Here is a 15048-nt window from a genome sequence, read left to right as displayed (position 1 = left end):
CAGTTATTGTGTGGGAGTTGAAGTAAATGAGTAGTTGGTATTAATTTTAAAAAGATACAGATAGGTCAAACATTCAAAAGACTTATTTTATGGCAACCCATTCAAACTAACCTGGGACAGTATCAGAGGTAATTTGATATCATAAAACATGTGAGACAAACTGAGAAAATAGACTGTGTATAGGTAGTTGGGGTGGAGAGATGGAATAATATTACATCATAAGCCTTCAATATGTTCTTTTTTATTTGAAAGTTAAACTTCATTTGGAAAGGCTGAAATAATTATATGCTAATTTGAACAGCTAGGTTGTATGAGAAATGGCTTAAAACTTCTTTTTTGATATCCTCTGAGAGTTGGAATCCGTTATAATTGTCTTTTTTCAGATGGAAAAAAAAATGTAACTGCTTTTCAACAAGTGATTATTTCTCTTTCTCTTTTTGTCTAGAAATCCTATGCTTCCTCAGACAATTCCTTTTGTAACAAACTTTCCTCCTCTCTCCAGCCAGTTCCAGTGAGTTCACCTTTACAGGATCTGGGACTAGGACAGAAGGTATATCCTTGAACATTTCTTCACTGGGACTTCAACATGTTCTTAACATTTAGACAAAAGCTAGTATATATTACTATATACATGAACATATATGTATACATACATGCATATAGACAGTAGTCATTTTTTGAAGTTTTTTCTTGAAGGTGGAACATGTCTAATTTTTTTTAACATTTATTTATTTTTCAGAGACAGAAAGAGACAGCATGAGCAGAGAGGGGCAGAGAGAGAAAGGGAGCACAAAATCTGAAGCAGGCTCCAGCCTCCGAGCTGTCAGCACAGAGCCAGATGCGGGGCTTGAACCCACGAACTGTGAGATCATGACCTGATCCTATACCAGCCACTTAACTGACTGAACAAACTAGGCATCCCTAGACATTACTCATTGTAATGAAGAATTAATTTTCAGTAAAAAAATAACTTAATTATTACCATATTTCATATTTATTGCTGACAATGTCATATTTATTGCTGATGCAAACCACATGGCATCTTTGTCAATAATCTAAAAATATATACCTGGGTACAGCTACTGGTATTTCAACCTTCAGGCTTGGCAGACACTAATTCCATTATAATCTAATACTACGTCAACTCTGGCAAATATACCATTAAGCTATAATAATCACAACTGATTTACCCAATTTCAAACATAAAACTTCTACAAATATAATGTGTAGAAAATATGATTTCATGTTCTTGTCTTCACATTAAATACATCCACAAAACCTTAAAGCATATTGAGTTATATTTAGGTTAAAGGATTAACTGTTGTTTTTCTCCTGATAAACAATATACATTGTAATTAATCTCTTAATATTCCTTGTATTCAAAAATCTACATACACACACATATTAACACCGACACCTACATACACCACAATTCAAAATACTGCAGTTAGAATATGATGTGTATTCATATGTTTTATATCTTCTATATTTATACACTCCTGTTAATTCATTATTATAAAACTTAATCATAATTCCAATAAATACTTATTAATGAAAGTTAATGTTTATATAAGACTGTTAAAAATACATCTTCACTCAGTACTTTAAGGAGAAAATTCAACTCAAATATTCATACTTGACTGAGTTTATCTGAGCACTTATAAAATTTTTTCATTTGACCATGATACACCATTATGACATTGAAGTAAATTAAAGCATGCCATTATACATGACTCCTAGCCCCTCTCTTAAAATGGTGATCTGCTAGGCATATGTATCAAGCCTTCTTCAAATATGCCATTAAAATATAGACCAAGATGTAAAATATTACATAATCAGTGTTAGCTAATAATAGCTAAGTTTGAGTGTTAATACTCTGCTAAAAATTTTTTTATTTTCTGGTATAAAAAAAACACATTTCTATGTGAGAGAAAAAGAACACACTGAAGGCCATTAAGGTTAGGTATTAATCTGAAGTCATATAGCAAATATTCAGGGCCAAGTCTTGAACTCAAGTCTCTTTGATTCAAATCTTGTGTCTTTACTACACCACAGTCCGTTGGTAAAGAGGTTAGCAAATTTTCTGGATTACCTATTTTTTTAATTGATGGGAAGGGACAAGCACATTCTTGAATTAAGCACTCATATCCTTAACTTTTCTGCTTTACTAACTCCTATCCTCCAAATCTAATTTTACTAAAAATTCACTTTATTGACAAGAAAAACTGGTAGCTGTGATCCAAATACATTGTTGTGTGAACAAAATCTTGATTGTCAATAAAAAAAAAAAAAACGGAGAAGGAAATATTTCTATTTTCCCAACCTCCAACCTTCAAGCAGGAAAATAGCAAACAGGAAACACAGTTGGGAGACTTGGGATGTATGTCTGTTTTTTAACACAAGCGTGTAACCTATTCAAAGAAAACACTCCAATTCTCTAGTTACATCAGATAACCTGACACAAAAGAAAAACACCAAAATTCTCCCAGAACACTTGTATTACCTAGAAATCTGTTATGGGTCACATTTAAAGTAAGGTTTAGTCCAACCTAAATGACATGAGAGTTTTGTTTTATGGAGGAGGAAGCAGATAGCATCTGTGAAAACAGGAAACAATACTAAGGGCTTTCCGCCACTTTACATACCAAATGCTAGTACTGGATAGAGTCAGAGGAACACAACTTTCACAATGACCTACAATAGAAGCAGAAAAAATATGTACTAAAAGGAATTTCAAAGTAGTAAAGGAGTAAGGATAATGCCTGTTATGATTATGGCTTAAAAATAAGACACTGAAGGTAAGTATTCATTTCTCGAAAATAAATGATGTTAATTAAGATTTTTTTAATGTTTACTTATTTGTGTGTGTGTGTGTGAGAAAGAGAGAGTGAGAGAGAGAGAGAGAGAGAGAGAGAGAGAGAGAGAGAGAAGAGAGAGAATCAGGAAGGGGCAGAGACAGAGGAAGACACAGGGTCAGGGCTCTGAGCTGTCAGCCCAGAGTCAGACATGGGGCTCAAACTCACAAGCTGTTAGATCATGACCTGAGCAGAAGTCAGATGCTTAAGTGACTGAGCCACCCAGGTTTCCCAGATGCTAATTTTTTAAAAATATCAAACTGATTGCATAAACTTGTATTACATTTATGAGCATGACTGAGAAGGTGCTTCAAATAAAAAATAAAGAACAAATATATCAGTTGATGGAATACTACTTGGTGATCAAAAAGAATGAAATCTTGCCATTTACAACAATAAGGATGGAACTTGAGTGTATTATGCAAAGTGAAATAAGTCAGTCAGAGAAAGGCAGATATCATATGTTTTCACTCATATGTGGAACTTGAGAAACTTAACAAAAGACCATGGGGGAAGGAGGGGGGAAAAATAGTTATAAACAGAGAGGGAGGGAGGCAAACCATAAGAGACTCTTAATACTGAGAACAAACTGAGGGTGGATGGGTGTTGGGAGAGAGGGGAAAATAGGTGATGGGCACTAAGGAGGGCACTTGTTGGGATGAGCAATGGGTGTTGTATGTAAGCGATGAACCACAGGAACCTACCCCCAAAACCAAGACCACATTGTATATACTGTATGTTAGCCAAATTGACAATAAATTATACTAGAAAAATAAATAAATAAATAATTAAAACTAGGTTAAAAAAAAACTAGCTGTCAGTGAGAAATAGAACAACAAAAAAAGTAAATAAAATTAGAACTCAAGTGGTAAATTAGCCAGTAAATAAATAAAGAAAATATAGATACATATTTTAGAAAAAATATAATTCATTTGAAAGCATTTAATAGAGAAAACAGATTATGTTTATAGAGGCAAATGTATTTGAAAAGATAATGAAATAAAATATCTTTATATAAATACACACGTATATATAATTTACAATAATCACAAATTTACAAAGAAAATTTTACAAAATAAATCCCACTAGATTTATGTGATGTTACATTTTTTAAAACATGTAATTATTATATTATGTATATTAAAGATTAGGGTAGATACATAATGAATCAAAATCAAACATCTCTGCAAATTTGTTAAGACATTAAACCATCACTCATCTTCAAAATATTCAAGGAAGAGCAAAGAGTAAAATATAAAGTAACAGCTTTATTTCTTTTATCTACCGTCCCTAAAATAAACACAATCACCCATATATGATACATGTTTGAGCTCATTATATTAAGATATTACAATTTTAACATTTATTTATGTATACATGGATTTATTTAAATTTTTAAAAAATGGTATCTCAGAGTAAGTTTTGACCTCAATATTGTCTTTCTTTGATTTCTAGTAATTAATTTTTTTCTAATTGCTTCTTTTAAATAGCTATGTTATGATTTTAAAATTAGCTTTATGCTCAGAAAATGTCCATCATTCCTAGAATATTTACTTTTGGTTCTTTCTCTTAAGTTATTTATATTCATACTAAACAGCAGCACTTTGTTCCACAATTTCAAGATGGGACTTTTAAATTTCTTTCTGGATATAGCGTTCATACTCTGCAACAAGAGCCCAGTGTATCCTTGATCACAGAGAACACCTGCCTATTTTATATTCGTTTTACACTAAATATTTTTTTTCTTCCAATCTCATCATTTCCAGAGGGAAGCAAAATGTTCAGTTCAGGAAAGTTTATGGCATGTGTCATTATGTCAGTCCAAAGATTATTCTGCAAACAAGCAAAAAAACTAACAAAAAGACTTAGTACTCAACAGGGCATTGAAATTCTCCTTCACAGCACAGCAGCCAGTGATACAAATTGAGTTTCACCCCATGGAACTGAAAAGTAGCTACTCTCAAAAAGCTTGATTTCAACATTAAAAGATGGTGGTTGTCATGGTAGGTACCATAAGGGACCCTCTTATTATTTTACTCTTGTATCATTATGCTTTAAGAGACTAAATTCATCTGGATTCTGTTTCAAACACTTGAAGAAGTCACATAATTATATGCAGCTAAAGATACATCTGAGATTTATTGAAAATACAAGAGGAGATGATAGTTCTCTAAGAAACATTAGGTTCTCAGAAGAAATCTTTGTAATTAGAGATGGGTCTGATAATATGACGATTTTTTAATTTCATTGACAGGGTATATTACTCTAGTTTGTATGCTTTGTCACAGAGTTGGTTAGTTTATTTCTCTAGTGCTGAATATGAAAATATACTTTGTAAGAATTATTTTCTCTTTGAAAGAATAGCTATTAATGCAAACCAAAACATCTGGATAAATGCATGGTAGAAACACATAGGAAAAACAAACACAAAAAAAAATGTGAAAAGGGAAGATTAGCCTAGGAAAATACTGGAAGCTATTGGGGGAGAATTTTTAACAAATGCCATGTACAAGCTAACGTTAAAAAGTGATTTCTGATTTCTTACCCTTTGTTGACAGAAAATAAACAGATAGACTGTAGAAGGAACCAATTAATTTCTTTTTGCTTTGTCTCTAATGATACAGACCTGCTTGGGAAATAGAGCATAATGATTGGGGCAGCATATTAAAATTTGTGTTACTTTTACATGAATTCTCACTATACATAGGCAAGATTCTGGTTTAGCAATCTCAAAGCAAATCAGCCCTATAATTTTCATTATAGCTAAAATCTCAATATAACAAAATACAGTAAGTTTCTAAAACAAAGGTCCTTCTATTTCCTTGGTCCACAGTACTCTTAGTATTTTGATAATTTTTCAAAGCATCCAGAAGCCAAAATTAATATTTAATTCTATTTAGTAGGTAGTTAAGCACACAGGCTTAACAGTAGTTGTTTCTGTCCAAAAAATGCTGTTGTTCCCTCAAAAATTAAAAATATCCCACAGCATCCCTTCAATTCAGTGCAACATACAAGGGTGCCAGTTTGGGAACCACTTAAGTAATTTTGCTTGTAAATCTTTATCTAAAATTTATTTGAAAATAAGTTAGGTTTTAATATTTGTTAAATCAAATTTTATTATATGTGTAGAGTTGTTATTAAAATCATTTTTTTCTTATCAGAAGCAGGGCAAAAAGCTGCAGAGAAGTTTTACTTCCCTTCACTTTTCAGGCATTTCCATTTATTCAAATGTACATTATCAAATAATTCATACACACCTCATACAATAATATTCCTCTCACACAAGGCTTATTTTTTTTTTCCAAAAATAAACCCTTTCCTGGACAGGCACAGTTCAAATGGACTTTCCTCAATTTGAGCTTTATCAAAGAAAGGGATAATTTTAAAGATCCATAGAATTAAACAAAAATGTTATTTTTACTGAAGACGAATACTTAAAATGTTCATGACACAGGCAGTGGGAAATTTGCTGCACATAAGACAGAATTGCCAAGCATTTGCTCTAACAACATATACTTTACTTTAAAACTGGGGACAACCTCATTACCATCATTTTATTCATTTAAAAATTACAACCTAGGGGCGCCTGGGTGGCGCAGTCGGTTAAGCGTCCGACTTCAGCCAGGTCACGATCTCGCGGTCCGTGAGTTCGAGCCCCGCGTCGGGCTCTGGGCTGATGGCTCGGAGCCTGGAGCCTGTTTCCGATTCTGTGTCTCCCTCTCTCTCTGCCCCTCCCCCATTCATGCTCTCTGTCCCAAAAATAAATAAACGTTGAAAAAAAAATTAAAAAAAAAATTACAACCTAGTTGAGATCTACGTCAATGTCACCGTCCTAAAACGCAATGTGAGGAGACAGGTTCTGTGATGTCTAATTTCCTTATTGCCAAGGTAGTGCTAACAGTGTCATTATATATTGCAAATATTCACCATTATATTCAAGTGTTGTGAAAATGCCAGATCAGGTCATGGATAAACATGGATATTATTCACATACCTTTTTGGCAGCTACTGAATTCAACGATTTGAAATAAGTAATGAGTGAAATGTTGGTAGAGATATTGAAATAAATAGATGGCGAGACAAACATATGTAGGGATAGACTGTGGCAAAGTGTCAGTAAGTAACGACGTGTAAGGATGATTTGTCAAATCCTAACCCCACCTATTATTAGCTGTGCGAACTTAGACAACTTATTCAACCTAATCGTCTCTCAATATCCTCTTGTGTAACGTGGGGACAATAACATACTTAACCCTCAGGATTATTACAAAGACTGAGATAGTAAATATATGTAAAGAAGGTAAATTAGTGCCTGCAACTACCAAGTGCTACAGAAGCACTGATAGTTGCCGACATTTTTTTTTATAATTATTATAAAGTTAAAAAATCATGTACAAAATTCCAAAGATACAGAAGTGAGCAAATGCATTTTCTCTAATTTTAGAAAATAAATAGAAGTCCTATTTACTTATATTTAGTATATATAAAATTTTAAAGATATTTCATATTTTATTTCATACCTTGAGAGTTTAAAATGTCTGCCACAGAATGATATTTGCCTATTAGTGAATTTTTGCCCTACTAAAAGAAATGTTTGATGACCGATAATAGCATTTAATTCATTGAAAATCTATTGTAAATTTGTGTCTAACATTTTAAACTACATTTCCCAAAATTTGCACCTGTTTTTCAAAATAATCAATGAAAATGATTACAGGAGATTAGCAGAATATGAACACTTGTTTTAATTAATTATATAAGCAATTAAATATAAGTAAACAGAACAAATGGAAAATAAAATTCTCTAATATTAGCGATACTGACTGACATTTTTGGCCATCTACTATATGCCAGAAGCTCATTTAAGTTAGATGTATCAATCCAATCTTCAGAAAAAGCCTGTAAATATTGTTATTGCTTCATTTACATGTAAGAAAAATAGATATTTAGCTCTACTGGTAAGTTTAAGATTTGTTGTCAGACAGTCTAGATTTCCATTCTTAACCTCAATTTTATAATGTGAAGACAAACAACAAAACAAGCCCTGTAGGTTACAGATCAAAGTAAAAATCTGTGACATAAAGTCTTTCCTTTCCTTGGAGTTTATATATTGAACCTGACTTTGTCTTAGTAATCGCTAAGATTTCACATTGCAAACAATTTGCTTTCTTTTGTTTCTGAAAAGGAATATAAAAATATATACATGGTTACATTTTTCTGTATTCTAACAAACTAGATAACTTACTGTGTAGATTTTAAAATACTCTTCATTTTGCTTTTGATAAATATTACAGTAATATGGAAGAATATAAAAGTTTTAAAATAGGTTTATTGAGAGACAATTTCCTTACAATTAAACAGATTTAAAGTGACAAATTTCATGTTTTACAAATGCACATACCTTTGTAATCATCAAACCAGTTAAGACAATGAGAACATATTCATCACTTCCTCCCCAATTCTCCTGATCTCATGCAAAATTTAAAGGAAAACTGACCCCTTTATGGTTATGGAATTTCCTTCTCTATCCTTGACAACTCTCCCTGCTTTGAAATAGGCTCTGCTTTAAATTAACATAGCCACTCTTGCCTCCTTTTGACTAGTATTCAGATGGTATGTTATTCTTCTTTCATTTCCTTTTCTTCCTTTCCTTCCTTCCCTTCCTTCCTTCCTTCCTTCCTTCCTTCCTTCCTTCCTTCCTTCCTTCCTTCCTTCCTTCCTTCCTTCCTTCCTCCCCTCCCTCCTCCTGCTCTCCCCCCTCCTCCCCTCCCCTCCCCTCCCCTTTCCTCTCCTCTCCTTTCTTCCAGAGACAGCAATGTGCCTGAGAGAATGAGCAGGGGAGGGACAGAGGGAGAGGGAGAGAGAATCTCAGGCAGGTTCCACACCCAACGTGGAGCCAGTGGTGGGGCTTCATCTCATAACTTCAGTATCGCAACCTGAGCCTAAATCAGGAGTCTGATGCTTAACCGACTGAACCACAAAGGCACAGCTCCTTCCATTTACTTTTTATCTGTATTTAAAGTGGGTTTCTTGTAGACAGCATGTAGGTGGGTCATGTTTCTGGATTCTTTATGACAATCTATCTTTTAACTGAAGCATTCAGATCATTGATTTTCAAACTGAATGTAGCTGGATTAACATCTACCATAAGTTTCTGTTTCCTATTGGTTGCCCTCAGGTTTGATCCACTTTTTGTCTTCCCCTCTTTTTTAAAAAAGAATGTTTGCTTATTTTTGAGAGAGAGTGAGAAAGAGAGCACTAGTGGAGGAGGCACAGAGAGAGAAGGGGACAGAGGATCCGAAGCAAGCTCTGCGCTGACAGCAGAGAGCCGGGTGCCAGGTTTGCACCCACAAACTATGAGATCATTACCTGAGCCAAAGTCAGACACTCAACAAACTGAGACACCCAGGCACCGTCCCTGTCTTTTTCTTTTCTTTTTTTTGCCTTTTATAGTTTTAACTGGGCATTCTAGAGGATTCCATTTTCTATCTTTAACATATTGGTTATACTTTTATTTTTTTTAACATTTTAGTGGTTGCCCTAGAGTTTACAATATACTTTGCAACTAGTTCAAGTCTACTTTCAAATAACACTTTACCACTTCACTGGTATTGTATAACAACAAAATAGTCCTATTTTTTTCCCTCTCAATGTATCATTGCTGTCACTCACGTCACTTATATGACTATCCATGAGCGTATGTGCATGTGCATAAAACACACACATAAGCATTCATAATAAATGCATCATTAGTATCATTTAAAAAAACTTATCTGTTAAGTCAATTAAGAATAAGAAAAATAAATGTTCTGATTGCATTTTCGCTTATTCTTTCTTTATGTAGACCCAAAAGTATGCTTCCATCTCTTTAAAGAACTTATTTTAATACATTTTTTAAAATTCCAGTTTAATTCACATACAGTGTTATATTAGTTTCTGTATCTTTTGACACTTCTTGTAACACAGGTTTACTGGCAATGAATTGCCTCCATTTTGGTTTGTATGAGAACATCTTTACTTCTCCTTCACTATTAAAGGATAATTTTTCAGAATGTAGAATTCAAATAGATTTTTTTTCTCAACATTTTAATATTTCACTCCACTTTCTACTTGCTTACAATAGTTTTTGAGGAGAAGTTAGATTTAATTCTTATCTTTGTTCCTCTAAAGATATGGTATTTTTCAACTCTGGCTTCTTTGCTTTTTTTTTTTTTTTTATGTTTGGTTTTCTGCAGATTGAAAATGACACACCTAGGTTGGTTTTCTTTGATATTTATCCTGTTTGGTATTTGCTGAGCTTCTTGAATCTGTGGTTTAGTGCCTGACATCAATATGGGAAAATTTTCAGTCATTATTCTTTCGAAAATTTCTTCTGTTGCTTTCTCTTTTTTTCTTCTGGTATTCCCATTAAAAGTATGTTGCACCTTTCTAGTTGTTCCATAGTCATTGAATGTTCTGTGCTATATATATACACACATATATACACACATAGATATGTGTGTGTATATATATATATTTTTTTTTACCTAGTCTTTGGTCACTTTGTTTTTGGTTTTTGACAATTCTAATAATATGTCTTCTAGTGCAGAGATTCCATTCTCAGCCATCTCCAGTCTATTATTAAGCCCCTCAGACGCATCTCCATTTAAGTTACAATGTCTTCTGTCTCTAGCACTTTTTGTTGGTGTTATTCCTTCTTAGGATTTCCGTGTCTCTGCTTCCATCACTCAACTGTTCCTGCATGCTGTCTACTTTAGCTATGAGAGCCCTAGCATACTTACTGTAGCTGTATTAAATTCTCAGTCTGAGAATTTCAACCTCTCTGACATGTCGCGTTCTAATGCGTACTCTGTCTCTTCAAATTGTGTTTGACTTTTACTATGCCGTGACATTGTTTTCTGGGTAGCCTGACATGTTGTACCAGGTAAAAGGAATTGCTGTGACTAGGTCTTTGGTAATGCGGTGGTGAGCCGTGGGGGCAGGGGAAGCATTCTCTAGACGTATGGCCCGGTGGCAGTCTTACAGCGAGCCTGTGGCCCTGGGCTGTGAAATTCAAAGCTTCTTAGTTATTTTCTCCCTCCTGAGGTGGGACAGGATGGCTCCAGAGTGGGCTAGACTTGCATATTCCCTTCTCCCGTGTGGAAGTCTGGAACCGACTGCAGTTGGGCCTGTCCCTTTCTCCAAGTCACTCAGGCTCTGAAAACACCCCAGAAGGTCAGGCTCTGGTTACCCAGCTCCTCCTGAGGGCTTGCCTTGTTCAGAAATACAGTGCTCTGGCATATCTCAAAATGCTTTCTTTTCCCTCCTCCTGCCAGAAGCAGGAGAGGAGTTTTTCTCTGATATTTACTGGGGGCGGACCTGGTGAAGATCCTGGCAGTAAACCTTACCATATTGAGCCCCACCCCCAATCTCCCTAGAGCTTCAAATTCTTAGGTTTGAGGTGTCTGGGGACCTCAGTCAGTTAAGCACTGGACTCTTGATTTCAGCTCAGGTCATGATCTCATGGTTCGTGGGATCAAACCCCACATTGGCCTTTGTGTTGACAGTGTGGACCCTGCTTGGGATTCTCTTCTCACTCTCTCTCTCTGCCCACCCCCTCCCCCCATCTCTCTAAAAAAACAAAACAAAACAAAAAAACCCTTAAGTTCTTAGGTTGTTCACACTGAGCCCACAGCAATTTGTCATATAGGGTTCAGATTTTCCTACCTTGGTCCTGGTTGCTATTGTGGCTTCCCCTCATTAGTCCGTTATGATAAGCCTTAACACCCTATAAGAGCCTATCTGCTTCCAATTACTGGGAGCATCAGTTTGCCCTGTAAGCTCCCCTCTCTCATGCATCCAAGAAGAGTTTTTAATTTTTCTATCTGTTCAGCTCTTTGTTAGTAGGACAAAGTGATACCTCCAAGCACCTTACATGTGGAACTGGAAATCAGAAGTCTCATTTTCTGAATTTTTTATCAAGAGAATCATACATTATGTGCTCTTTTGTTACATTCTTTCGACTCAGCATAGTTACTTTGATATTAATTCATATTGTCGCTGTATCAATAATTCATGCATTTTATTTCTGTATAGTATCCCATTGTATAGAGTATACAACTGATTTGTTTATCCATTCTCCTGTAGGTTGGTTGTGTTATTCCAGGGTTATGGCTATTACAAATAGAGTTGTTATGAATACTCACAAACAATACTTTGTATACATGCACTTTCATTTATTTTGGGAAAATATCTGAAATTATAATGGCTGCATCTTACAGGAAGTGCATTTTAAAACTTTTCTGAAACCAGCAAACTGTTTTCTAAAGTTTCTTTAATCATTTTACCTATGCCTGAACAGTTTATGAAACTGTTTATGAAACTGTTCCTAAACCTTCCTAATAGTTGTTATTGTTAGTCTATTTAATTTGGTCATTCAATTAACTACAAAGTGATTCTTCATTTTGTTTTTAGTTTGTATTTCTCTTATAAGTAATGATGTTGAGCATCATTTTATGTACATCTTTTCTTTATATCTTTTTTTGAAAAGGTCTTTTTAAGTCTGCTGGGTTTTTTTGGTTTTTTTTTGTTTTTTTACTTCAGTTCCCTGGTCCAATTTTTTATTGGGATGCTTGTGTTCTAATTATTGAGAAATTTTTTAACAGATTATGTCTTCAAGTACTTTATAAGATATGATCTTGCAAATATTTCTCTCAAGCATATGGCTAGTTTCTTTTTCTTTCTCTTAACAGTGGTATTTTAAAGAACAAAAGTTTTTAATTTTGCTGAGATTGAATATATTATTTTGCTTTTTTATGAATCATGCTCTGGTGTTATATACAAGAAATATTTGCCAAACCAACATTGCAAAGGCTTTATCTTATGTTTTGTTGTAGAATGTAGAATTCTACATTTTAAATTTTGGTCCACAATATATTTTGAGCTAATGTTTTAAATTTTTTAAAAATTTAATGTTTATTCATTTTTCAGAGACAGAGAGAATGGAGCGTGAGCCGGAGAGAGGCAGGGAGAGAGGGAGACAAAATCCAAAGCAGGCTCCAGGCTCTGAGCTGTCAGCACAGAGCCTGACATGGGGCTCGAACTCACTGACCACAAGGTCATGACATGAGCCCAATGGACACTCAATCAACTCAGCCACCCAGGCACCCCGAGCTAATATTTTATAGCATGAGTTAGGGATAAACATTCTTTAATTTTTTTTACCCATGGATATTCAATTGTTTCAGTAACATTTGTTGAAAATAATATTCTTTATTGATGTGCCTTTGTACTTTTGTCAAAAAAAGTCTGTCCATATATATATATATATATATATATATATATATATACACACATGGGTGCATTTCTAGACCATCTATTCTATTCCATAAATGTGTGTATCTTTTTGCCAATAAGATAGTATATAGATCATGACAGATTTACTTTTTCATTTTTTATTCTTCTTTTTTCAAATTATTTTGGCTATTCTAGGAAATTTCCATATAAACTATAGAAACAGTTTGCCTATTTCTAAAAACAAACAATTATTATTGGTATTTTAATTTGAGTTGTGTTGGATCTAACCATTTGACCATAATTTTGCATTGATATTCAAAAGGGATATTGCTCTGTATTTTTCTTTTCTTCTATTTGCCTGCTTTTGATACATGGTATTCCTGGCCTCAGAGAATGAATTCAGAAGTACTCTCTCCTCTTCATGCTACTGCAAAGTTTGAGTAAAATATTTTTTTAAACATTTGGTAGAATTCACCTGTCAAAAAAATTTTTAAATTCCAGTATAGCTAATGCGCAGTGTCATATTGGTTTAAGTGTATAATATAGTGATTCAACAACTTCACCTACTTTTCCCATCCCCTCACCCACCTCCCCTCTGGTAACCACCTGTTTAGTCTCCACAGTTAAGAGGCTATTTCTAAGTTTGTCTCTCTTTTTTCCCCCTCTGTTCTTTTATTTTGTTTTATATGCCACATACAAGTGCAATCCTGTGGTATTTGTCTTTCTTTGACTGACTTATTTCACTCAATATTATATTCTCTAGCTTCATCCAGGTTGTTGCAAATGGCAAGATTTTATTCATTTTTATAGCTGGCTAATATGGTAGAATTCACCTCTGAATCTATCTACCACTGGAGGTTTCTTTGTGAAGAGGTTTTTAACTGTAAATTCAGTGCCATTAATAGATATAGAGCTATCCAGGTTATCTATTTCTTTTTGAATGGAATCTGGTATATTTGTCTTTTCAGTACATCTGTGTATTTTATCCAAGTTGTCAAGTTTATATGAAAATAACTGTGTATATTTTTATTTAACCATCCTTTTCATATCTGTTGTATCTATACTAATGTTTCCTCTCTCATTTTTTTTAATTTTATTTTTTTAAATTTACATCCAAATTAGTTAGCATATAGTGCAACAATTATTTCAGGAGTAGATTCCTTAATGCCCCTTACCCATTTAGCCCATCCCCACTCCCACAACACCTCCTGTAATCCTCTGTTTGTTCTCCATATTAAGAGTCTCTTCTGTTTTGTCCCCCTCCCTGTTTTTATATTATTTTTGTTCCCTTCCCTTATATTCATCTGTTTTGTCTCTTAAAGCCCTCATATGAGTGAAGTCATATTATATTTGTCTTTCTCTGACTGATTTCGCTTAGCATAATACCCTTCAGTTCCATCCATGTAGTTGCAAATGGCAAGATTTCATTCTTTTTGATTGCCGGGTAATACTCCATTGTATGTATATATATACCACATCTTCTTTTTTTTAAATGTTTTATTTATTTTTGAGATAGAAGGAGACAGAGCATGAGCAGGGGAAGGGCAGAGAGAAAGGGAGACACAGAATCTGAAGCAGGCTCCAGGCTCTGAGCTGTCAGCACAGAGCCCGACGCGGGGTTTGAACTCATGGACTGTGAGATCATGACCTGAGCTGAAGTCGGACGCTTAACCAACTGAGCCACCCAGGCGCCCCTATACCACATCTTCTTTATCCATTCATCCATCAATGGAGATTTGGGCTCTTTCCATACTTTGGCTCTTGTTGATAGTGCTGCTGTAAACATTGGGGTGCATATGTCCCATCAAAACAGCACACCTGTATCCCTTGGATAAATACCTAATAGCCCAATGCTGCATTATAGGGTAGATCTATTTTTAATTTTTTGAGGAACCTCTGTACTGTTTTCCAGAGGGGC

General features: G+C 34.4%; 1 non-coding gene across 1 annotated transcript; it reads right to left on the bottom strand.

Moving 5' to 3' along the window:
• Window positions 1-455: 455 nt before the first annotated feature.
• LOC113604737 (small nucleolar RNA SNORD22) lies at window positions 456-579 on the bottom strand. The gene has a single exon (XR_003426758.1). It is a non-coding gene; the product is annotated as a small nucleolar RNA SNORD22 (small nucleolar RNA).
• Window positions 580-15048: the final 14469 nt, after the last annotated feature.

Source organism: Acinonyx jubatus, chromosome B1 (genome assembly GCF_027475565.1).
Source record: "Acinonyx jubatus isolate Ajub_Pintada_27869175 chromosome B1, VMU_Ajub_asm_v1.0, whole genome shotgun sequence".
In the NCBI taxonomy this organism is placed as follows: domain Eukaryota; kingdom Metazoa; phylum Chordata; class Mammalia; order Carnivora; family Felidae; genus Acinonyx; species Acinonyx jubatus.
This window is presented reverse-complemented; position numbering and strand designations above follow the sequence as displayed.